Genomic DNA, 25,357 nt, shown 5'->3' on the forward strand with positions numbered 1-25,357 from the left:
TTCCTGATTTCCTGGCTTGTTCTTAATTACGCTGATCTCTGGCTCCCTGATGTCCTGGCTTGTTCTGACTATCCAAATTGGTTAACAAACCCTGGCTATGTTTTGACTATGTTTTTTATTGTTACCTTTTTACCATTATATTAAAAGTGTGATTTTTTTACCGCACTTCTGTCTCAGTCTGATGCATGGTTCCTGGCACCACCATAGTGTAATATTAAAAAGGAAACACTTTATTAAAACAAAAGTTGCACTTTCAAGAGGAGACAGACGCAAGTGACAAAATTTGCAGCACCGGGGGTCAGCATCTGACATGAGGTAAGCCAGCAGGTGGCAGCCAAAGAGATGGAGTCGGGCACCGAGTATTGCTGTATGGAAACTGGGACTCATTAATTTGTTCAGAAAGTGGCTGTGATGACAGGGATAGTCCTGATGCTGACATCACTCAAAGAACATGCACTACTAATTGCCCTCATTATTATATGTATACTGGAACGTTAATTCATATGTTATGGCACTGTCCTAAACTATATCAGTATTGAAAGTATATATTTTGAATTTTATCCAAACTTTGTTAAATTCATTTGACTCCTTATGCTAAACTTGCCATGTTCTGTATATTTCTGGAGGATTGGCCATTATTATCTCAGAAAATGTTATTTACCCATTTGCTCTTTCTTGCCCATAAATTGATTTCTCAACATTGCCTATCTTCTAACCCGCCAACTTGTGTTCAGCGATGCAAGGAGGTAACTGCTGTTCTGGATAGAGATTGACTTATTTATAACCACAGGCATCGTATGCATACATTTAATAAGATCTGGTCTTTTTGGTTATCCCCCCCATATATAGTATCCACTAGTGTGTATGATCTTGTTGCTTCTATCGATAGTGTTGCTGCACTATGATGGGTCTAAGGTGCGGAATTTAATTGAATCACTGATTGTTCTGTAATGTTAAACATTTCTCAGCGATGACTGCTGTATACCGGCATAAATTATTGTTATTGTTATATTTATCTATCTAATTAAAAACATTTTTTTTTTTGTCTTTTTTGTGCCGTATAGGTACTTGTGATGTGCTTTGTTTGTATATGTAAACTGAACCAATAATACCTGCACTACCCGTACTCCCAATACAGCTGCTGTACAAAAACATACAAAGTGTTTAAATAATTATAAACCTTGGCACTGTATACTAAGGTTTATTAATTGTTTGTATATGTGTAAGAAAAAAAAACTCAATAAAAAGATGACTGAAAAAAAAGGAGCATGCACAGCCAATAAATGCATTTCCAGGTGTATCTGTCTCTTCATCAGCATTACTGGCCATGACTACCCACTTATAAATAGGGGGAGAGTAACTTGCCAATACAGAGCCTCAAGTGGCTGGGAGTGGAACATCTTGGTTGTTGTAGGTATATTGCTACTTTGACATAATACATTATCCATTTGGTTTTATCAGTTTTTTTCCTCTAACCATTCAGGGACTGTTTTGTGGAGCACTGTGATCCCAGTGGATTTCCACCGGGCAATTTATTTGTGCTAACTACCTGTATTTGAAACAAACTACTACCCATTACTTATTACAACTTAATTATAGGATGGGTCATTACTACACTAAATTGGTAAGCTTTTAATTAATATGGGGACCCTTTAAGGGGGGGGGGGTTGGGGTGCAGGGAGTCACATGAAGTAAAATTACCCAGTCCACACATGTAACAGATGTATTCTACAAAATAAATATACTGTAGCAATGTCTTATACAACTGTGACCCAGCACTGTGCACACACAAAATAATTATATAATGTGGGCTAGTATGGCATCTAACCAAAAATTTGAATCTGTTTGAAATTGTGAATACAACCCAAGGTAGCACTTAAAAAATCTTTCCAAAAAATATACCACAAACATTTCAAATACTATACATAATTAGCAGTTTTTAAAGTTCATACATGTCCATCAATCAAGAACAACTCCACAGATGAAACTAATGAAATCTCACTGAAATTACTAAAATCCTGAATTACTCATCCAATATGCATCCACACATCACCAGTGGGACCTCTGGGGACAAAACTCTCCAGGAGCATTGACCTCCAGATTATATGTAGATCATATAACGCTTTCTCCTGAATATAATCTTGAGTCAGCAGATAGAAGGCAGAATTATGTCTCACATAACCTCAGATATGCAAAGCAGAATCCACCTAGTATAATATTAATATAATATAAACAATTTAAGTACACTCACATTTAAACAGTGCATAACCAGCTTGCATTTTGATCAGGTTGGCATCCACCATCTCTTACATTAAAAAACTTGGCACCAGTAGCTTCCCCATAGTGCACATGTGTGATACTGTCACCTATCCCTTCTCTATGCAGTTATTTATTCTGATGAAGTCAGGAAATTTAGGATTATATTTAAAAGAAAGTATTATATGACCTGCCTATAATCTGGAGGTCAATGTTACTGGTGATTACATCTCTAGTGGTGGAGGGTTGCACAGGTGATATGTGGATGCACATTAGGCCGTGTACACACGGGCGGACTGTCTGCCCAACTTAGTCCGCTGAACAGTGTTTCAGCGGACAATCCGCTCGTGTGTGGGCTTCAGCGGACTTTTTCAGCGGACAGTCTGACGAACAAAGTCTTACGGAATTTCCGTAAGACAGTCCGTTCAAACTTGGTTTTGTCCGTCCAAACTTGGTTTCAGCGGACAGTCCGCTCGTGTGTAGGCAAGTTGGACGGACTAAGTATGGCGCATGCTCAGAAAGGGTTTACACGGCCGAAGGTTGCATTGCAGTGTATAGGACGTTGTTTTTCTAGTTCCGTCGTACGTGCTGTACACGTCATCACGCACGCTTTCAGCGGACTGTCTGCTCATCGTGTGTGGTCAAGTCCGTTCATGCTAATTTTGAACGGACTGTCTGTCGGATTGTCTGCCGAACTTAGTTGGGCAGACAATCCGCCCGTGTGTACGCGGCCTTAGATGTACCAGTATATTTCAGAGTTTTCAACCACTTCATGCAGATTTAATAAATTTTGGGTGTGGGAATGTTCTTACCAACATTCTGACATATGAACATTTGTGGACTTTAGGAATTTATATTTATGTATATTAATTTATATATTTATGTGTTACAAATGTTAAGTTAGTATGTGCACATATAACTGTCACATTAAAGTATTTACTGCATATGTATATGAGAACTGCTCTATAGTGTAGAACTCGAGTTGGGCAGAAGAACAGGATTCAAGATGAGAAACCTCAATATTCTGGCACAAGTGAGATGTATGCATCCAAAGTATTGTGTATATACTACAATTAAAGAAAGCTTCTCAGGATAATTTCTGCTGTAAAATTACTGAGAATTTGTTACACTGCCTACAAACATGTAACTCTAAATCAGTCTTAAAAATGCAAAGAAGGATAAAACAAGGGTTAATATAAAACTAAATAAAAAATTTACACACAAAAAAGGCAAATTGTGGTCTTGTAGCCGACAAATAAAAACTGACTGACACTGCAGGAGTGACAAGACCCATATCTTATTTATTATGCATGTATCTATGGGCCTTGCCTAGAGCATCACTGTTCCTAGAGCATATAAAAAAATTTTTTTTGGTCCTAAAGCTGGAGACTACATAATTTCAAAATAGCCAGGACTAAGTAGCAGGATTCACTTTAAAAGTTGTAAGTATGTCACATATTAATACTGTCATAAATAAAGTGAAAACATATAAGGGCACATATTTGTTGGCAAATATTAATACTGATATATGCCCCACTTACCTCTCCTGGGAAACAGTCTTAAGCTCTTTCAGACAGTGCAGTGACTGGTGTTTTCCTGCAGTGTATAACCTGTGTTGTAGCCCAGATGTTCTGTTCCACATTTACTTCTAGCTTGTACTCAGGCACTCACACTGTGCACTGCACAGCACAGTGTCAGGCACTACAGAGTGTAAGCGCCTGAGTATTAGGTTCCCATCAGTTTCTGTTTGTTTGAGTTTCCTGTCTCAATTATCATTCCAGTTGGACCCCAGCCTTTGCTTGGATCTACCTTAATTATGCCACTTTGCTGCATATCCTTACCTAGAACTTAACTATTTCTCTGCCTTACAATGTTAGTGATCCTCCTGGGTCTTATCCACTCTGCAGATGTCACTGTAGCTGAGTTTAGCTCTTTAACTGCATTTCTCTCAGAGATTCCCTGTCTGACTGCTGATTGTAAATAAAGGGGTCAGGGAATGCTGGTTGATTTCATTAGCCAAATATGGCATTGACCATTCTTGGTCAATGACGGAAATCTCCAAGAGGGTAGCTCAATGGGGCTGGGGACACATCATCTCTGTGACACCAACAGCATCTCAGCAATGAATGACTGTATTCTATGTGTAGCCATAGTGCTGTATATGCACTGCAGATAGAGTGTCCAGTGTCATCCTTAGTGTCGCCCCCCACTATGCCATCTTGCGATAAATTAATATACCTATTTCCAACAAACCCATGAATCTTTTACAGGCAATGACATTTGTCATGTGAATTCTAGAGTGTCTACCACACACTTTACGGATTTCATTGTTTGCTTCTTGAAAGTTCAACGTTCAATGCACAGTTCAACTTTTACTAAAAAAATGAAAGTGCCTTTAATAATTCATGGTACATTAAATGTATGTCATGCTTACATTTTTAAAACTAAAACAGCTATTCAGAAAACACAAGAAAACACATTATCTTAAATTACCTTTTGAACACAGAATCATAGAAGTGGAGAGAACAAACAACAGTATTTTGAGTACCGTACATCCAGTACCGCTTCCATAAAAGAGGCAGAGCTGTGTCTTAATGATGCAGACAGCTAGGCAGGTTCTGCAAGGGTTTTGCATTTGCCTTTATAAGTTATTCGGAGGCAGTCCCTGTTCATTTGTCTTCAGTTTGTGGATAAAGCTCAGGACTGGTTGTAGAACCTGCTGAGGTGTGTGGGAATCAATGCAGCATGCAGACCATGCAGTGTAACAGTGTGGTTGCTAGACCAGTTATTTATTTGCAGCAAGGCAGTCTAATGTTCCTGATGTTGAATTGCTGAATTTGGAATATGTATTATTAGTCTTTAAAACACCATTTATGAAGGAAAAAGTAAAGTTTTAATCCTGGTACATATGTGTATGAGAGTTAGATGAGTATTCTTTGATTATTTTTGAGTTCTGCAAATTACTAACAATGCTCAAAATACAGGAAAAGTGGAAGAATAAAGTGCTAACTAAACTGCTAACAAATTAGTGATTGCAACCTTTGGTCAAACAGTATGTCATACCAACCATCAGTCTGTCCACCCTTAATGGATAATAACGGCCGACAGCATCTTCTTGACCGGAGCAATAACGACTTTCATTGAGACCTTCTCTGATGCTAATCCTAAATAAGACTCCTTCTAACGAGCAGAGTTGTTCTCTAGAGAATTGATTGATTTCCACTGTGGGTCATTTCTGTTGAAGAAGGTAAAAATCAAATGAAAAATGGTTTGCTGCATCAGACAATAACAGCTTAACGATCAGTGCAAGGCGACTAATACTGTTGTAAGCTTAAAAGGGGCCAAAGTTTTCCAAGGTTATTGTCCTATAAAATGCAACAGCTTTAAAAACTTTAGATTTACAGGAGCCTAAGGACTGTATAAAAGATGAATGGGAAACAAGATTTAATTCCAAAGGTAATGAAGCTGTCGAATGCTGTCGATTCTGTGCTAATACTGCTACTTTCATTTTCCTGTGGACCTGGCATATTATAAAGCCTTTACATGTAGGGTAATCAAGCGCAACACCATGGGATATAAATAAAAATGTTCAAGAATCCATGCACATTTAAGTTAATGCTTTACATGTTACACACAGATGTGTAGTTCTTAAGCCTACATGAACTACGTGACATCATTTGATCTTTTGAAGATGAGAGGAGAGAATAAATATAAGACTTAAACACTGCCTACTATTTCAACACTTCTAATCACATCCAGAGCTGTATTTGCCATAATGGCATCAGTGGGCTAGTGCTTGGGGTGGCAGGGTAAGGGGGAAGAAAGATTTTGAGAACTACAGCATTATATTATAGAATGGTTTTTAGCCACACGCATGTACCTCATAGGTAGTTCATGGTCAAGGGTAAAGGAGGGGAATATAAAATGAACAGGAGAGTGTATTACCATATTAGGGACCTGCACATAAGAATAAATAAAGTATACCTAAAGGCAGAACTTTTTTTTATCAGTTTTTGATAGAGTGGAGAGGAATTAAAACCCTTGTGAGTTTTTATTGCTGTTTGTGCCCCCATTAAGGAGATTCACCCTCCCTATTTGCCCTTTCTATATTATCATCAAAAGTGAAAGCAAAAGAAATACCCAAATTTTGGGTTGTCCCTGGAAAAGTAATAGAGGGAATATCTTCCAATGGGGACACTAGTTCTAATGATTTGGGGGTCCCTGAAGAATTCCCTTAACTTGCAGGGATTTCCTCACACTTCATGTTTGGCTATAGGACAGGAAGTACAGGTAAATCTCAGATTAACGCATTTTTGTCATGAACAATGAAAGACTATTGGACATGCAACTTCTCCTTTTGCCTACAAGCTGGAGATAGGGAGATGTTGACTTGTCCTTCCAGAAAACTGAGAGACAGAGAGGACACTGGGAAAAAAGGGAGTTTCAGGGAGGACTGAGGTGCTTTCAGAGGAAGAGGGAGAGAGAGTCTAGGAGCCTAGAGCAAAAGGGGCTCTGACAGGACAGTGCAGAGACAGAGTGAGGTGAAAACACCTGTGCCCAAGATTGTCAGTCAGAGAAAGGGAGAGCCTGAGTTTGCAGAAACCCCCAGCTATTTGGGGAATCTCCTGAGTCTGCAGCGAGTTATCGGAGCCAATGTGGTGAGAGGACGATGCATGGGGTGTCACCTACAGAGTCCAGAGATGGAGGAAGGCCATGCCATTGGAAGCTACTACAGTGTGGGAAAGCAGTTCTGGGACCAGAAAATGTGCTGCCTGCCAAAATCGCCCTAAGCAACCTAACTGAGTGGATGCCTGTTCTAACTAACAGTGTTGCCAGGATTGGTGAACGGGCCTCACAGCCACTACTTGCTACCACTGCTAGGGAATAAAGCCACTAGGAGCTACTTAAAGTGGAGGGCCACCCTGAAAAAAAAAATACATAAAAAATTTGAAAAAAAATCAGAAAAAAAAAATGATTTTTTTTTTAACTTACCAGAAATGCCTGTTGCTAGGCACATCATCCTAATCTGCCTCTTCCTCCTCCGCGGTGTCCCAGAACACAGCACGTCCCATTCACAAAGCGCTGCGCGACTCGCGCATGCGCAGTAGGAAATGGGCAGTGAAGCCGCAAGGCTTCCTGTTTCCCCTAGCCAAAATGGCGGCGCCGGGACCCGAGAGCCGAGGGATGGGTCGGCCGACATTGCGGGCGCCCTGGACAGGTAGGTGTGCTTATTAAGTCAGCAGCTACAGCGTTTGCAGCTGCTGACCTAATTTTTTTTTTTTTTAAACAGGCCCTCCTCTTTAACTAGTGACCCCATAGCTCTAATACTGCCTGCAGGTCTTACTGACAGTCACAACGCATGCCACCAAGCTCAAATGAAATGTAGGACTAAGGACTGCCCCTAGTTGTAACTACCTTGAAGCTCTATCAGTTGGCCAGTTAAGGCAGTGTCCTGCCCCTATCTATTCATTTGAGTGCACTCAGAATTAGTAGAGAGCTGCTATCATTCTGAGCACATTTAAAGTTATTATATATTGCTTTTAGCTAATGATACAGAAGTATACTTTTCATTTTTTTTGTTTTTTGTTTTCTCTTTACAATTTTCTACTTGGGTATAGTTATTTTACCCTGTTTAGCATCCTTTGTCTGAATTCTTTAACTCTGTTGAAATTTCGATTTATGCTAATCTGCATTAATAAATTAAGCAAGTTATCCCTAATCTGGTGTGTGTGTGTGTGTGTTTTTTTTTTTCTACTGGCAATACTTCACAGCTAGGTGAAGGGTATTCAACATTTGTGTTGTTACTTGTGCTGACAGAAGGTGTATCAGAGGGGCTGAGATTGTTCTTGGAACAAAAAACCCAAAATTACCAAGCAGCTCCTTCATGGGTAGAGCTACACATGATGAACTCACCTGGGAACCTCTTTTCTACTAACAGACCTCCAAGATTACACCACACCTAGTATTGTAGACAATATCCCTGGGGTGGCCTGGACCGAGGAAAAGATCGAGCAAGTTGTGAAGACACTAGTCCCAGATCAGAAGGTGTGGGTGATAGACATCAAGCTCAATCAAGAGAACTCCCACACTTTTGCCTTTTAAGAGTGGAGGAAAGGGATCCCCACTTGTTTCCAAAGGGAGAGGTTATGGTTGACTGGTGATGTTGAAGCTCGTCCAATCCAGCTGAATGTGCCCGACATGAGTCCAGAAAGCCACCAGTCCAGTCACCTTACCGACACCAGTAGCCATGATGGCGCTGGAGTTCATTTCAGCCTTTGGAGATTTTGTAACAAAATGTCAGAAGGACTTCCCAACATACATTGGGAATGGGTATCGAAAGCTGAGAGCTTGATAGGAGCTGCTGCAGAAGCTATCAGAAAGTTCAAGTTCAGTTGAACGCAATGCACAGCCTATGACTACCTCGCCATGTTGCAGGTAGAGTTCGGCCTAATAGAGAAGGCTTCTAACAGAGAAGATCCCTATCAACATTCAGAATGTTACGGCCACGCCAATGAAATGGCGGGCCCGAATGCTGTTAGGACAAATAAATCCAGTCACCCCAGTGTCACCATCTGATTTGGGGAAGGGCGAGAAGGACAGAATCTCCATAGAACAGTTTTATCCACAAAACACCCCACTATCACCTTAGTGGAAAGGAAAGGTCAAAACCCTGCTCCTGAGATGGCAGGATATGTTTTAGAAAAATGAGTTTGATGTGGGGTGTGTGAAATGTGCCCAGCATCGGATTCGCCTTCAGGAAGACAAGCCATTCAGGGAAAGAATTAGACGGAACCCTTTGGGGGACCTAGACAATTTACGTGAACAGTTGGAAGAATTGAAGAGTTTAGGCATCATCATTTAGGCATCATCAGGGAGTCTGGGAGCCCTTATGCCCCCCCCCATAGTGGTGGTACGGAAGAAGAATGGGTGTATGAGCCTATTGGGGTGAAGTGGTTCAGAGGGCTGTCAAATCCCCACACATCCTGAAGATTGAGAAAAAAAACTGTGCTTTACACACCAGTAGGGTTTTTTGAGTTTGACAGGATGCCTCAGGGTCTGTCTGGTGCTCCACCAACATTTCAGAGACTGATGGATAAGGCAGTAGGAGACATGAACCTAATTCAAGTGCTAGTATATCTAGACGATATCATCATCTTCAGCAAAACCCCCGAAGAGCATGAAGAGCGTCTGGAGAAAGTTCTGAAGAGACTCCATGATGAGGGTTTGAAACTTTCTCTGAGAAAATTTCAGTTTTACCAGCCTACAGTTAATTACCTCAGTCATGTTGTCTCCGCTGAAGGAATAGCTACTGACCCCCAGAATCTGGAAGCTGTCACCTTTTGGCCAAGGCCTACCAACGTGACTGAACTTAGGTTGTTCCTGGGATTTTGCTCATACTACAGAAGGTTTGTTGAAGGATTTGCTAAAATAGCTGGGCCCCTTAATGAGTTGTTGAAGAATGAGGATGATGATGAGCCTGATTCAACAAAACCCTGCCAAGCAAATCAGAGGACCCAGGAAGCCTCAAGAGTTGATCCAAGATCAGTGGACTAAGTCATGTGAGCATGCTTTCAGTCAATTGAAGTTAAGTTTAATGACGGCTCCTGTCCTAGCCTATGCTAATCCAGTCAAACCGTATGAACTGCATGTCGATGCCAGCCATGATGGGCTAGGTGAGGTATTGTATCAGGAACACGATGGAGACCTGCAGTCTGTTGCTTATGTGAGCCAAAGTCTTTCACATGCTGAGAAGAACTACCCTACTCACAAATTGGAATTCGTGGTTCTGAAGTTGGCAGTGGTGGACAAGTTGAAAGACACTTGGATGGTGCAGACTTCATAGTCAAGACCGATAAAAACCCCCTCACATATATTCTTACCACTGCCAAGCTGGACACCACTGGGCACAAGTAGTTGGCAGCCTTATCAGGATACCGTTTCAGCTTAAAGTACTGCCCAGGTGTCAGGAACTGGGATGCTGATGCCCTATTGAGGAGACCTTATGATGCAGGGGCTTCCTCTGAAGAGTGGACTCAACTGACACCGGAAGGGATACACGCCTTGGGTCAGGGAGCGGAACATGAGGCTAGAGGAACAACTGGGGCCAAAGCCTTTGTAGTCCCAGTAGCAGCTGTCCCCAAATACTACTGTGATCTTTCCAAAGTCAGGGATGGCGGCCTACCTAAGCTTTCAGACAGGGACATAAGAAAGGACCAGATGGAAGATTCCCTCTGTAGTTTCGCACTGAAGGCCCTGGAAGGCCAACACCCATATCTACTGCTAACAGACAAAAGAAGCACGACTAGTACACAAGGAATTGGATAGATTACAGTTATGCAATGGGGTGGTCTACCAAAGGGGCCCCTCGGATTATCTTGAAGATAAGTGGCAGTTGTTCTTGGTGAGAAAGCATAGAGAGACTGTACTGACTGCCTTACATGATAACCATGGTTACTTAGGGCCTGAAAGAACATTCAAACTGGTGTGAGATAATTTCTATTGGCCTTGTATGCAGGCTGTAGTTGAGGGATACTGCCATTCCTGCATACGGCGTATATGGAGGAAGACTTTACCCCTGAGAGCTGCCCCAATGGGCCATCTTCAAAACTCAAGGACCAATGGAATTGGTGTGCATTGATTTTCTGTGTCTGGAGCCTGACTCGAGTGGACTTTGTGTTGGTCTATCACATAAAATCCTAATAAAATACATTTATGTTTTTGGATGTAACATGATAAAATGTGGAAAATTTTAAGAGGTATGAATACTTTTCAAGGGACTGTAAGTAGTAGAACCCTTGGGTTTTAAGACAGGGTAGTTCCTGTGAGATATTTTATGAATGTTCAAGTAAGGGTCATTATTTTCAATGACCACTAGGGATGGCCGAAAAGGGTTTGCCCGGCGGTCGGTTCGCGGCGAATTTCGGCTGTGCGCGGTCCGCCCGATCGGCGGACTATTGCCGCTGTTCGCCCTGCGGACTTCTGTGTTTTTACTGTGTAAAATAACTTTGACCTATGATGACACATCCATCATGTGGTACAGGACAGCCAATTGAGACATTATAGCACATGGACACTTGGACATTCCCCCTAACTTATAAATAGACATTCTTTCTTCTGTCACTATAGGGAGAGGTTGCTGTGTAGAGCAGGGAGAGACTGCAGTGACCCAAATCGCTAGCTATTAGGTCCACAAAAGTTCTTTTAAGGACTGGTATCATGGTATAGGTGTTAGGCGTAGTTCGGGATATATGTGGCACTGCTGTGCTAGTGATTGTTGCAGCAGCCTGTCTTTTGTCAGTGTAGAGAGAGGGACAGGACGCTGTGTGCAGCAGGGACAGTCAGTTTAATCATTAGCTGTTACTATTAGGTCCACAAAAGTCCTTTTCAGGACTGGTATGGTAAAGTAGTACAGGATATAATTTTGAGTGCTATTCAAGTTATTGTTCCAGCAGCCTGTGTTTTGTCAGTTTAAATAGTGTGAGGGGTTAGCTCGGCAGCGGGTGTGTGTGACCCCCTGGATGGGTTCACAACACAAAATCAGGCACAGCAGACAGTGTTGTAGGTGCAAAAAAACAAAAGATGCGGTTTATTTATGCTACATGCAGTGAAACATATAACAGCCAAACAAAAATAAAACATGAAAATAAGTCCTGGTCAGCTTGACCTCTAATTACACACTTAGATTCCCTGTCTAACAACTGAGTGCAGCCTTGTGCTGCCCCAGTCCCTGTCCCTGTTGTAGAGATTTGCCACACAGGCGTTAACTCACCGCACAGAACAGGTGTCACACTCCCCAGTCTATACAACACAAAACTGGTTCCAGGATGGAGCATCTCCCTGAGCATGCTGGGGTTTTTTGTAGATGTCTTAATGAGCCCACTTACTTCAGCTGGGCTCATTAACTCTTTCCCTCTAATTATAAAAGTCTGCATAAAGCCTGAATCTAGGGCACACATATTTCCCATCCTGGATACAACCAGGTGACTTTACCTGCATGCTGCCACAATAGGGACAGGCAGGAAGCTGTGTGTGGCAGTGAGGGACAGGAAGTTTAATCAGTAGCTGTTACTATTAGGTCCACAAAGGTTCTTTTCAGGACTGGTATGGTAATAGGCTTGTACACGTATAATATTCTTTCTTTCAAATATAGAAAGAATATTATAATTGACTGCTGCCCTTCTGCTGCAGTAGTCTTTTATGAGTATAGGGACTGAGGTACAGTCTGCTAATCATTCACAACCTACCAGTTCCACAAAGGTCCTTATAAGGACTGGTAAGGTATAGGGTACTACAGTACATAGGGTTGAGTGAGGTACAGTCTGCTATTCCTTAAGGACTGGTATAGGTCCACAATATATAGGGTTGAGGTGCCCTACTGCTGACTGCTGCACTATACTGCAGCAGTCCTTTATCAGTATAGGGACTGAGGTACAGTCTGCTAATCATTCACAACCTACTAGCTCCACAAAGGTCCTTATAAGGACTGGTAAGGTATAGGGTACAACAGTACATAGGGTTGAGTGAGGTACAGTCTGCTATTCCTTAAGGACTGGTATAGGTCCACAATATATAGGGTTGAGGTGCACTACTGCTGCCCTATACTGCAGCAGTCTTTTATCAGTATAGGGACTGAGGTACAGTCTGCTAATCATTCACAACCTACTAGTTCCACAAAGGTCCTTATAAGGACTGGTAAGGTATAGGGTACAACAGTACATAGGGTTGAGTGAGGTACAGTCTAATATTCCTTAATGACTGGTATAGGTCCACAATATATAGGGTTGAGGTGCACTACTGCTGACTGCTGCCCTATACTGCAGCAGTCCTTTATCAGTATAGGGACTGAGGTACAGTCTGCTAATCATTCACAACCTACTAGTTCCACAAAGGTCCTTATAAGACTGGTAAGGTATAGGGTACAACAGTACATAGGGTTGAGTGAGGTACAGTCTAATATTCCTTAATGACTGGTATAGGTCCACAATATATAGGGTTGAGGTGCACTACTGCTGACTGCTGCCCTATACTGCAGCAGTCCTTTATCAGTATAGGGACTGAGGTACAGTCTGCTAATCATTCACAACCTACTAGTTCCACAAAGGTCCTTATAAGACTGGTAAGGTATAGGGTACAACAGTACATAGGGTTGAGTGAGGTACAGTCTAATATTCCTTAATGACTGGTATAGGTCCACAATATATAGGGTTGAGGTGCACTACTGCTGACTGCTGCCCTATACTGCAGCAGTCTTTTATCAGTATAAGGACTGAGGTACAGTCTGCTAATCATTCACAACCTACTAGATCCACAAAGGTCCTTATAAGGACTGGTAAGGTATAGGGTACAACAGTACATAGGGTTGAGTGAGGTACAGTCTAATATTCCTTAATGACATTGACTGGTATAGGTCCACAATATATAGGGTTGAGGTGCACTACTGCTGACTGCTGCCCTATACTGCAGCAGTCCTTTATCAGTATAGGGACTGAGGTACAGTCTGCTAATCATTCACAACCTACTAATTTAATTGTTTTTTATTGAAAAAGAAATTTAGCTTATACATACATAAATAAAACATGGTTTTCCATACATAGAGGGAGTATACATGTCAACATAAAGTACAGAGTTTTGCTTCCAAAGATACTACTTAACGCCAATGTCATATCTGTCCCTCTAATTATCGCTAGCGCCCCTGACTATCCCCTCCTCCCCCCCATACCCCTATTCTTCGAACACACGCTGCTAAGTCCAAACAAGCTTATTTGACTAGCCAATAACAGGGTGGCGAATCTATTCAGAGACAGAGATAAGGAGCTTCCAGTAGGCTCCCAGACCGCCCCTGACCTGAGACCAGTAGGTGCGCCCTAGATCCCATCCTCCACTATCTCATCTAGGGGGAAGCCGATGTCTCTCAACCATGGATTCCATAGCTGCTTGAATTTTTTAAGGTTATTTTGTCTAATATACATTGCCCGTTCGCACCAAATTATAGAATTGATGGCATTTATCCATGCTTGCAGTACTGGAGGATTCTTTGCCTGCCAATTCATCGCAATTAAGCGTCTGGCCTGGTACAGGCATCTTAATATAGATATTTTTATTACAGCAGAAATTCCACCCCTTTCCATAATCCCTAATAGACAAGTCCTAGCTTCAGGTTCTAAGGTGGTGTTAAAGATTCTATTGATTCTGTGCACAATTTCTATCCAGTACCGATATAGTTTTGGACACTTCCATACCATATGGAGCAGATCTCCTGGTGTTCTTCATCTAGGGCACTCCCCGTTTAGACTTTCTACTTATCCTCCGCATTTTTTTGGGGGTATAGTATGCCCTATATAGGAAGAGCTTGTGGGACATACGCTGCGATGGGGAGATCGACACCAAGTTCCCCTGTGCTAGGATCTCATCCCATTGTTCCTGCTCAATTGGTCCCAGGTCTTCCTCCCATCCCCTCCTGCTCTTATCCAGTCCTTCTCCATTCAAAACTTTATCCCTGAGTTTTGTATATAGGCCAGAGATCTGGCCTTTTGTTTGTCCTTGCTCAAGGAATCTCTGTAGCAGGGGGTTCTTTGTCCTCTCAATAATGAGTGTGCCATACTGTGAATGTATCCCATGCCTCACTTGCAAATATATATAAAATGTTTTGTTGGAGATGCCGAATTCCTGGCGAAGGTCTTCGAAAGATTTCATAGTGTTTCCCTGATAGAGATGCACCAGTCTTCTAATCCCCCTCCTCTCCCACTCCAGGGACCGGGCTATACAGTTTAATTCGGCCAGTTCTCCATTGTTCCATAGGGGGGTATACTCAGTTACCCCCCCATAGGCCAAGAGTTGCTTAGCTATTTGCCATACTTTCCTCGCCAAGGCATTGGTGGGGCATTTACAAGCAAATGAGTTAGCTTCCAGGACTTCAACTAGAGTTCTATGATATGCATTGTTAATCATCAATTTGTGATTTGGGCAGCCACCCTCTTCCAGTCCAGCCCCAGCCAATTGCTGGAGCTGGGCTGATAGAAAGTATGTTCTTAAATGTGGCAACGCTACTCCTCCCTTTTCCACAGGGAGCTGCAGCGTCCACAGCCGAATCCGAGGCTGTCTCTTTTTCCATATTAATTCTCGAATTAGTCCCTCCAGTCTGTTAAACCATTTCTGGTTAATCCAGACTGGGGAATTGTGGAGGATATATAGGATCTGTGGCTGCCAAATAATTTTTACTAAATTACAACGCCCCGCCACCGACAGGGGAAGGCGACACCAACTATTAACCTTCTGCTTAAGCTTTGCCAATAATGGTACCAAATTCTCCTCAACATACCGGTCTATCTCTCTGGGAATCCAGACACCCAAGTATTTCAGCTTGGATACCACTTCTAGTCCCTCAACTATAGACGATGTTTGGTCTTCAGACTCCGATAGTGGCATAAGGGCTGATTTACTCCAATTAATGACCAAGCCTGATTGCTGCCCAAATTCATCCATCAGCCGTACTACCCTATTCAGAGTGAAGCGCACATCGTCAAGGAAAAACAAGACGTCATCTGCAAACAAAGCCAGCTTCTCCTCCTCCAGTCCGCGCCGGAATCCCCGAATGTCCGGGCGTGATCTCGCCATCACAGCCAGGGGTTCCATAGCTAGCACGAACAGGAGGGGAGACAGCGGGCATCCCTGTCTCGTACCCCTTTCTAGGTAGAACACTTCAGAGAATAGGGTCCCCATTTTGATCTTGGCCCTAGGTCCCCTGTATAGTAGTTTTACCCACTGGATAAATTGGGGGCCAAAGCCGAAACGTTCTAATACGCCCCAGAGATAGTCCCACTCCAGGCTGTCGAAAGCCTTGGTGGCATCCAACGCTAGTATAGCACCTGGGTTGTCGCTATCTCTAGGTATTTGTAAGTTTAGAAAAACCCTTCTAATATTAGTATTAGTTGTTCTGCCCGGGACAAACCCGGACTGGTCTGGGTGTATTAATTTATGTATACAACTATTTAACCGGATTGCTAGGGCCTTGGCTAGAATTTTTATATCTGAGCATAGCAGAGATATCGGCCGATATGACGAGACCTCTTGTTGGTCCTTCCCCTCTTTAAGAATTAGGGTGATATTAGCCTCGCGCATTGAAGCGGGGAGTTCTCCCGCCTCTAGTGCATAGTTTAACGTTTCCAGTAGTGCCGGGATTAGCTGTTCACTGTATCACTTATAAATTTCCACTGGAAGGCCATCAGGACCAGGAGATTTACAATTGGGCATACTATTCATTGCACCTTTTAGTTCTTCCAAAGTGAGTGGTAAATCTAAATTCAATTTATCCTGGTCTGAAAGCACGGGAATATCTGTTTGCTGCAGAAAGTTAGTGACCAAAGCCTCCCGACCCTGTGTGGTTGATTTATATAAGGTTCTGTAATAATCACCCAGCACCTTCATAACCTCAGAGGGCCTAGAGACAAGGTCACCCTTCTGTGTTTTAATTGCCTGTATTCCTGTGGGGGGGCTATTGGTACGAGTCAATAAAGAAAGAACTCGAGCCACCTTCTCCCCTTCGCCAAAATAATATTGGCGTTGGAAAATACGTTGATTTTCTACCCTTTTTAGAAGTGCCATTTTATATATCTGTTTGTTGTCCTCCCAGGTCTGTTGTTTCCTCGGCGATGGATCCTCCACAAACTCTCTCTCAGCCTGAATAACGTCATTTCGAATTTTCCCTTCTTGGTCTCGGGATTCCCGTTTTGTAATTGCAATATTCTGTATGAGTGTTCCTCTAAGAAAGGCTTTTAGGGAATCCCAAACCACTCCAAATGTCGCTGTCCCCCTGTTAGTCTGGAGAAATTCCCCTATTTGATCTCCTAAAAGGTTGGATCTATCAATTAGTTCCAGCCAAGCGGGGTTTATTCTCCACTCTCTCAGTGGGGCGCACTCTCCCGTGTTCAGAGTTATAGCCAGAGGGGAATGGTCTGAGATCCCCCGTACCCCGTATTCTATGTCTACCACCACTCCCACTGCCTCATTGTTCCCCAAGCCCATATCTATTCTTGATAGCGTCTGATGGGTACTAGAGAAACAGGAATAGTGATTAAGAAATGGTGTTGCACTCCGACTGAATAAATCTAATTAAACTAAAATAAATTAGCATGTGCCTAGGTAACAGCCAAAAAAGAATAAATGTGAAACTATGTGTTTAAATAAGCTCAGACAATGTACATAAATTCTAAAGTGCAATACACCAAATCAGATTGTGCACTTAACATAAAAGACTTGGTATAAAGGGTCTTCTGTAAATGACAGTGAAACAGTGTTGGGTGCACACAAATGCATAAATAATATGGTGCAAAAAGCAATGTAAATTAACTACATTGGAAAAAGACTACATTGGGAAAAAAAAAAAAATGCTGAGTGTCGTTATAAACGTGCAATAAAAATCAGAAAATGCACAAAATACTAATAGTCCATGTACAGTGAAACATGTGTTTGAACAACAGTTCTAAAACAAAAATAAAGTGAACTATAATTATACAAAAAACATGTCCATTTAGTGATGAAATTAATTATGCAAAAAACATGTCCGTTTAATGAAAAATAAAGCAGTATCCTGCGTGCTCCAAAAACAAGGGGTAAATTCCACCAGTGTTCCTGTGCGTATTATATCCTCACACTAGCTGCAGTAATTACCTTACCTTACTGCTGTAAGGTAAACAGCACTTCCAAAGTAACACTTGTTGTCCAGTAATGCAGGTTCGATAGGTGATGTGATCCTAGACTCTCATTCACCGTGGGCACGTTATAACATGTAGAGAAAGCAAGGGGAACACTCCAGTGGTGAAGTAAGTATTCACAGTTTATTGGATATAAAACGAAGGTATAGGTACTCACATTTAAAACAGTAATAAAAAAGCACAACTAAACGAACGCGCGCCACGTTCGTGCTTCCGGACGTCACTTCCGGTGTCCTCACTGGCCAATTGTGTTCCTACGCGTATCGTCATATGACTTCATCAGGGAAAACGTTTTCTGACATCTGACATCACCTATCGAACCTGCATTACTGGACAACAAGTGTTACTTTGGAAGTGCTGTTTACCTTACAGCAGTAAGGTAAGGTAATTACTGCAGCTAGTGTGAGGATATAATACGCACAGGAACACTGGTGGAATTTACCCCTTGTTTTTGGAGCACGCAGGATACTGCTTTATTTTTCATTAAACGGACATGTTTTTTGCATAATTAATTTCATCACTAAATGGACATGTTTTTTGTATAATTATAGTTCACTTTATTTTTGTTTTAGAACTGTTGTTCAAACACATGTTTCACTGTACATGGACTATTAGTATTTTGTGCATTTTCTGATTTTTATTGCACGTTTATAACGACACTCAGCATTTTTTTTTTTTTCCCCAATGTAGTCTTTTTCCAATGTAGTTAATTTACATTGCTTTTTGCACCATATTATTTATGCATTTGTGTGCACCCAACACTGTTTCACTGTCATTTACAGAAGACCCTTTATACCAAGTCTTTTATGTTAAGTGCACAATCTGATTTGGTGTATTGCACTTTAGAATTTATGTACATTGTCTGAGCTTATTTAAACACATAGTTTCACATTTATTCTTTTTTGGCTGTTACCTAGGCACATGCTAATTTATTTTAGTTTAATTAGATTTATTCAGTCGGAGCGCAACACCATTTCTTAATCACTATCACTTAGTTTGGGGAGGGTTTACACCACCGCCGGTGTTTTGCTGCAACCACACTAGTTCTAGGACACATTGATAGGCGCGAGAATACTTTTACTCCCATTGCAGAGAAACAGGAATACTGCCTATCCTGGGGGTGTCGCATACGCCAGATGTCTCTTAAACCAACTTCCAAAAGAAGTTCGTGTAATTGACCTGTTCTATTCCCAGTTGGACAAGGGAATCTATCTAGGCGTTTATCTATAGTTTCATTAAAATCACCGGCAATTATCCATGGGACACCCATTTTGCCCAGGCTGAACATGAGAAATTTATCCATAACCTCTAATTTGAAAGGAGGGGGTATATAGATATTTGCTAGAATAAATTCTTGCCCAGCCACCTGGCAGTGCAAGAAAACAAATCTCCCCTCCCCATCTATCTGGGACTCTTTGCATAAAAAATCCGTGCCCTTCCATACCAACACGCTCACGCCGCGGGAGTACGATGAATAAAAGGAGTGGTAGTATGCCTGGAATTTCCGATCATGGAGCAGAGGGGCCGTAGTTGGAGTCAGATGGGTTTCCTGCAAAAAGAGCAAACCAGGTCCTCTTCCTTCCAGCTCCAACATCACAGACCTCCGTTTCTTGGGGTCTCCCAAGCCCCTCACGTTCCACGAGGTTATATTCCACCTACCCATCGACTCCAATGATATTCCTCCCGCTCATCGACTCCAGTGGTTAATATACCCATGAGGGGGAGGGGGTAAGGGGAGAGGGAACCGCTTCCTCTCCCCATCGCCACTCCCCCTCTCAACCTGCCCCTCATCGCCGCCCCGTTACTCACAGCGTGTGTTCGAAGACTCCCCTCCCTCCCACCCCCCACCCAACCCTGCCCATCCGAGCCACCCTTAGGGGTCTCAATTGTAGCCGGTATAATCATACCCCATTCAAAAGTGTCCGAGCTCACCATCCCCCCACGTGATCTTATCTCTCCCCATCAAAATTCTTATAGGGTGGGATCATAATCCCTCCATAGCACCCATCATGCCCTACCGAAGATAAATAAATAAGAAAAAAAAAAAAAAAGGGGAGAAAAGAAGCTTATATGTAAATCCCCCCCCCCCCCAAGTCCCGCACTCCCAACTCAACTATAAAGTCTCATTACCCCTTCTAGTGTAGAATTATGTGTGCTATTTTTTCGCCATATGGCATCGCAGTGTTCTATATCCATAATACTATACCTCAACTTTAATCATTTCATTTTCCCCACCTTGCCGAAGCAGCGGGCAGCGACAATTTAACTCCCCGTCCCTTTACCAAGATGGGTTCACAAATAAAATTATTCCCAATAGCATACCTACATAAATTTATATTCTCTCATACAACATACAAAAATTTACATTCCCCCTTGCAGCCCCCCCCCCCAACCCCCACACCCCCCTCTTCCCGCTTCTCCAAAAAAAAACAACCGCCCCCCTCTCCCCCCCCCAACAACCAAAAAAAAAAAAGGGAAAAAGCTAATACAGGCCGACTCTAAGTATCATTAAAGGGCCTCTTTGTGTTCCTCCAGCCAGTTCACGGCCTCCTGCGGGGAGTTGAAAAAAATTGTTGAGCCCAGAGCAGACACTCGGAGTCGGGCTGGATACAATAGGGCATACATTATCTTATGCGATTTCAGGGTGCATTTAACAGGAATAAACTCCGCTCTCTGTTTCTGTAAATCCGGTGAAAAATCTGGATAGAATGACACCCTAGTCTCCTTGTAGAAGATGTCTCCCAATCCCCTAACCCTCCGCATCAAAATCGCTTGATCGTTATAGTTAATAAATTTCAATATCATTGGTCTACAGCGTCCCTCTGATAGATGAAATCTAGGAGGAACTCTGTAGGCTCTTTCGATGCTAGAGGGCGAGGAGAAGGAGACATCTCCCAGTAATTCCTTAAACCAATTTTCCAAAAAAATTACGGGGTCACGACCCTCGCTTCCCTCTGGCAAGCCAATTAGTCGCACATTGTTCCTGCGGTTCTTATTGTCCATGTCATCAATTTTGGATGCCTGTGCGACAATTTGTTTCTGGAGTATAGCTATTTTTTCCTGGAGGGGGGATAATTCATCTTCCACCGTGCTTAATCTTCCCTCTAGGACGTTTATTCTGTCGATGGTATTGCTTAATAGTTGACTCATAGCGTGCAGTTCATTTTGAATATTACTCAGTTGGCTGTCCAGCCCAGAAATAAAATTCTTACAATCATTAACCGCCAGCAGTATCTCTCGTAAAGTCGGTTCCCCACCCCCCCCCCCCGGGTTTTTGGGCCATACTACTGTCCTCCAGGGATGGCTCACCTACCCCGCCTCCCGGAAGTGGGGTACCAGGATCCAGTGAAGGGCGACCTGCACTCCTTCTGTCACCCACTGGCCCCTGCGTTTTAGATTGACCTGGTGGATGATGTTGAACTTTCCTGCCTGGGGAAGTTACATGTGCAAAGCGCTCAAGTTTCAAGGCCGCAGAGGCTTGATTTAGCTTTTCTTTGGCAGCACGCGTTTTTTGATTTCCCTCTCCATGGGATATATCTTCTACCGCTCTTTTGCTAAGCATGGTAAAGTCCACGTGGAGGAGTCACCAAACCAGCGGAAGGTAGTAGTATGGCAGTTTGTATCGCTAGATCAACTCTCCCAGCAACAAGGCCCGATTTTTTAGCGAGAGAGCCTTGAGGGGGGCCAGCCAATTCACAAAGCACGCGGCACCTGAATCCTACGTTAATTATATTTATGGGGTAAACATGCTTCGGCCAGCGATTATCAGAAGTAGAACAGATAGGGAGAGGCACACATTCAGAAGTAACCAAGTCTCTACTACACAGGTTCTTAACTTTCGTCCCGCTAGATTTTATAGCGTTTCTCACCACTCTGCAACCAGGGTTCTTTCAACCATAGAGCTGGCGGATGTCACCGGGAGGTTTGCTCGTCTGAGGCAATCGTAAGGCTCTCTCCGCGTGTCCTCGTGCGGCGTTGTAAGCGTTCGTCTATCCTCGGAACTCCGACCGGATCTCCGACCGGGCTCCCGCGGTAGTGAAACCTAACGCGGAGTCCTCCTCGGGTTCTTTCAGCGATCTCCGTCAGTGCTGGGCAGCCGTCGTGATAACGCACGCTCCAAGTCAAACGTTCATTACGAAGCTACGATAGAGGGAGCCGGGGAGCGGCAGCTGTATCCACCAGCGGGCTGCGTACCTCACATCGCAGGGCGGAGGCTAGGAGCTCGGACACACTCGCACTCCTACTCACTCACTCACGCCCATCTCCATCCGGCCACACCCCAATCATTCACAACCTACTAGTTCCACAAAGGTCCTTATAAGGACTGGTAAGGTATAGGGTACTACAGTACATAGGGTAGAGTGAGGTACAGTCTGCTATTCCTTAAGGACTGGTATAGGTCCACAATATATAGGGTTGAGGTGCACTACTGCTGACTGCTGCCCTATACTACAGCAGTCCTTTATCAGTATAGGGACTGAGGTACAGTCTGCTAATCATTCACAACCTACTAGTTCCACAAAGGTCCTTATAAGGACTGGTAAGGTATAGGGTACTACAGTACATAGGGTTGAGTGAGGTAGAGTCTAATATTCCTTAATGACTGGTATAGGTCCACAATATATAGGGTTGAGGTGCACTACTGCTGACTGCTGCCCTATACTGCAGCAGTCCTTTATCAGTATAGGGACTGAGGTACAGTCTGCTGATCATTCACAACCTACTAGTTCTACAAAGGTCCTTATAAGGACTGGTAAGGTATAGGGTACAACAGTACATAGGGTTGAGTGAGGTACAGTCTGCTATTCCTTAAGGACTGGTATAGGTCCACAATATATAGGGTTGAGGTGCACTACTGCTGACTGCTGCCCTATACTGCAGCAGTCCTTTATCAGTATAGGGACTGAGGTACAGTTTGCTAATCATTCACAACCTACTAGTTCCACAAAGGTCCTTATAAGGACTGGTAAGGTATAGGGTACAACAGTACATAGGGTTGAGTGAGGTAGAGTCTAATATTCCTTAACCACTTCCCACCCGGCCAATGCATATATACGGCCGGGGGGGAGCCGTCTACTCCTGATAGGACGTTCAGGAACGTCCTTCAGAAGTAGCGGGATCGCACGCGCGCGTGCCCGCGCAGCGGCGCGATCCCGATGTGCTCGTGTCACCCGGACACGGCACATCTCAGATCGGCAGGAGGGCTCTGTGATTGGCCCTCCTGATCACATGACGGCCGTGTCCAATCATGGCCGTCATGTGATGTAAACAAACAGCCGGCTGCTAGGCAATCGGCTCCTCCTCACCTCACACGGAAGTCATCGCTGAGGAGAGGAGAGCAGAACGCTGCAGCCGGCTGATGATCAGTGAGTATGAGCTGTTTTTTACAGCTTTTTACTCACAGATCATCAGTCTAGTGTCAACACACAACACACCACACAGTACAAACACAGTCCCCACATATGTCCCCAAAACACACATGTCCCCAAAACATACATGTCCCCAAATAATAAAAACACATGTCCCTAATAATAAAAACATGTCCCCCACATATGTCCCACTAAAATCACATGTCCCAATGATTATCTGCACACATATGTACGTGATCACCTGCACACATATGTACATGATCATTTGCGTACATATGTCCCTGATCACACAAACCAATTATTATACACTTAACAGAATTTTTTTTACCAAAAACATGTAGCAGAATACATTTTGGCTTAAATTTATGACAAAATTTGATTTTATTGGATTTCTTTTCAAATAGAAATAAGAAAATATTGTTTTTTTTCCAAATTTAAGCTTTTTTTGCGCTTATATCGCAAAAAATAAAAAACGGAATCGTGAATAAATAACACCAAAATAAAGCTCTATTTGTGCGAACAAAATGATAACAATTTCATTTGGGTACAGTGTAGCATGACCGCGCAATTGTCAATGAAAGCGCTAGAGCGATGAAAGCTGAAAATTGGGCTGGGAAGGAAGGGGGCGAAAGTGCCCTGTATTGTAGTGGTTAATGACTGGTATAGGTCCACAATATATAGGGTTGAGGTGCACTACTGCTGACTGCTGCCCTATACTGCAGCAGTCCTTTATCAGTATAGGGACTGAGGTACAGGCTGCTGATCATTCACAACCTACTAGTTCCACAAAGGTCCTTATAAGGACTGGTAAGGTATAGGGTACAACAGTACATAGGGTTGAGTGAGGTACAGTCTAATATTCCTTAATGACTGGCATAGGTCCACAATATATAGGGTTGAGGTGCACTACTGCTGACTGCTGCCCTATACTGCAGAAGTCCTTTATCAGTATAGGGACTGAGGTACAGTCTGCTAATCCTTCACAACCTACTAGTTCCACAAAGGTCCTTATAAGGAATGGTAAGGTATAGGGTACTGCAGTACATAGGGTTGAGTGAGGTACAGTCTGCTATTCCTTAAGGACTGGTATAGGTCCACAATATATAGGGTTGAGGTGCACTACTGCTGACTGCTGCCATATACTGCAGCAGTCCTTTATCAGTATAGGGACTCAGAATTTTGTCACAGGGTCATTTAAAAAATGACAGGCAGAGGAAGAGGCAGGCACTTCCGCAGGGGTGGTAGGGGTAGGGCAGGAGCAACAGGCTTGAGCCAAAGTGGGAAGTTGCAGAAGGTGCGTTCAATTACTTTAAAGGACGCACCAGACTTGGTTGAGTGGCTCACTCAGCCTTTCTCTTCTGCACCCTCCTCATCCTCTCGATCTGCACCCTCTTCTTCACTCTCTGCTATGTGCACCCCCAAAGACACTACCACCAACAACACCACCACCACCACCACCAGAAACCTTCCGCTTGAGTCACAGGAATTATTTTCAGATCCATATCAAGACATTTCTGATGCACAGCCACTCTTGGCATTGGATCAGGAAGAGGAGGTAGCAAGAACCGCCACTCAGCAGTCTGACGACAGTACCCAGATCAGCCCAAGGAGGAGGTTGGTCCCCGGTGTTGCTGCCTACTCCGAGATCTCTACTTATAGTGGTGGGGAAGGTAACGTCGATGATGACGTGTCTAGTGATGTCACGTGGGTGCCCACAAGAGAGGAAGAGGAGGGGAGTTCAGAGGGAGATATGGACCAGCAGATAGGGAGGAGAAGCAGGAATAACTTACATTGCACAGGAGGGACAAAGCAGACTACTAATGTATCAAGAGCGAGTCATCGACCATGTACGGTCACATCTGGCGCTCCCAGGACGCCGGCAAATGGCTCCGCAGTGTGGGCTTTTTTTAACGTGTCCGCTGCTGACAATAGTGTTGCCATCTGCATTTTTTGCAGTCAACGCATTAGTCGCAGTAAGCCCAACACTCACCTAGGGACGACCGCCTTAAGAAGGCACATGAG

This window comes from Lithobates pipiens, unplaced genomic scaffold (assembly GCF_037356315.1).
Source record: "Lithobates pipiens isolate NorthernLeopardFrog02 unplaced genomic scaffold, aLitPip1_a1.2 Scaffold_16, whole genome shotgun sequence".
Lineage (NCBI taxonomy): Eukaryota > Metazoa > Chordata > Amphibia > Anura > Ranidae > Lithobates > Lithobates pipiens.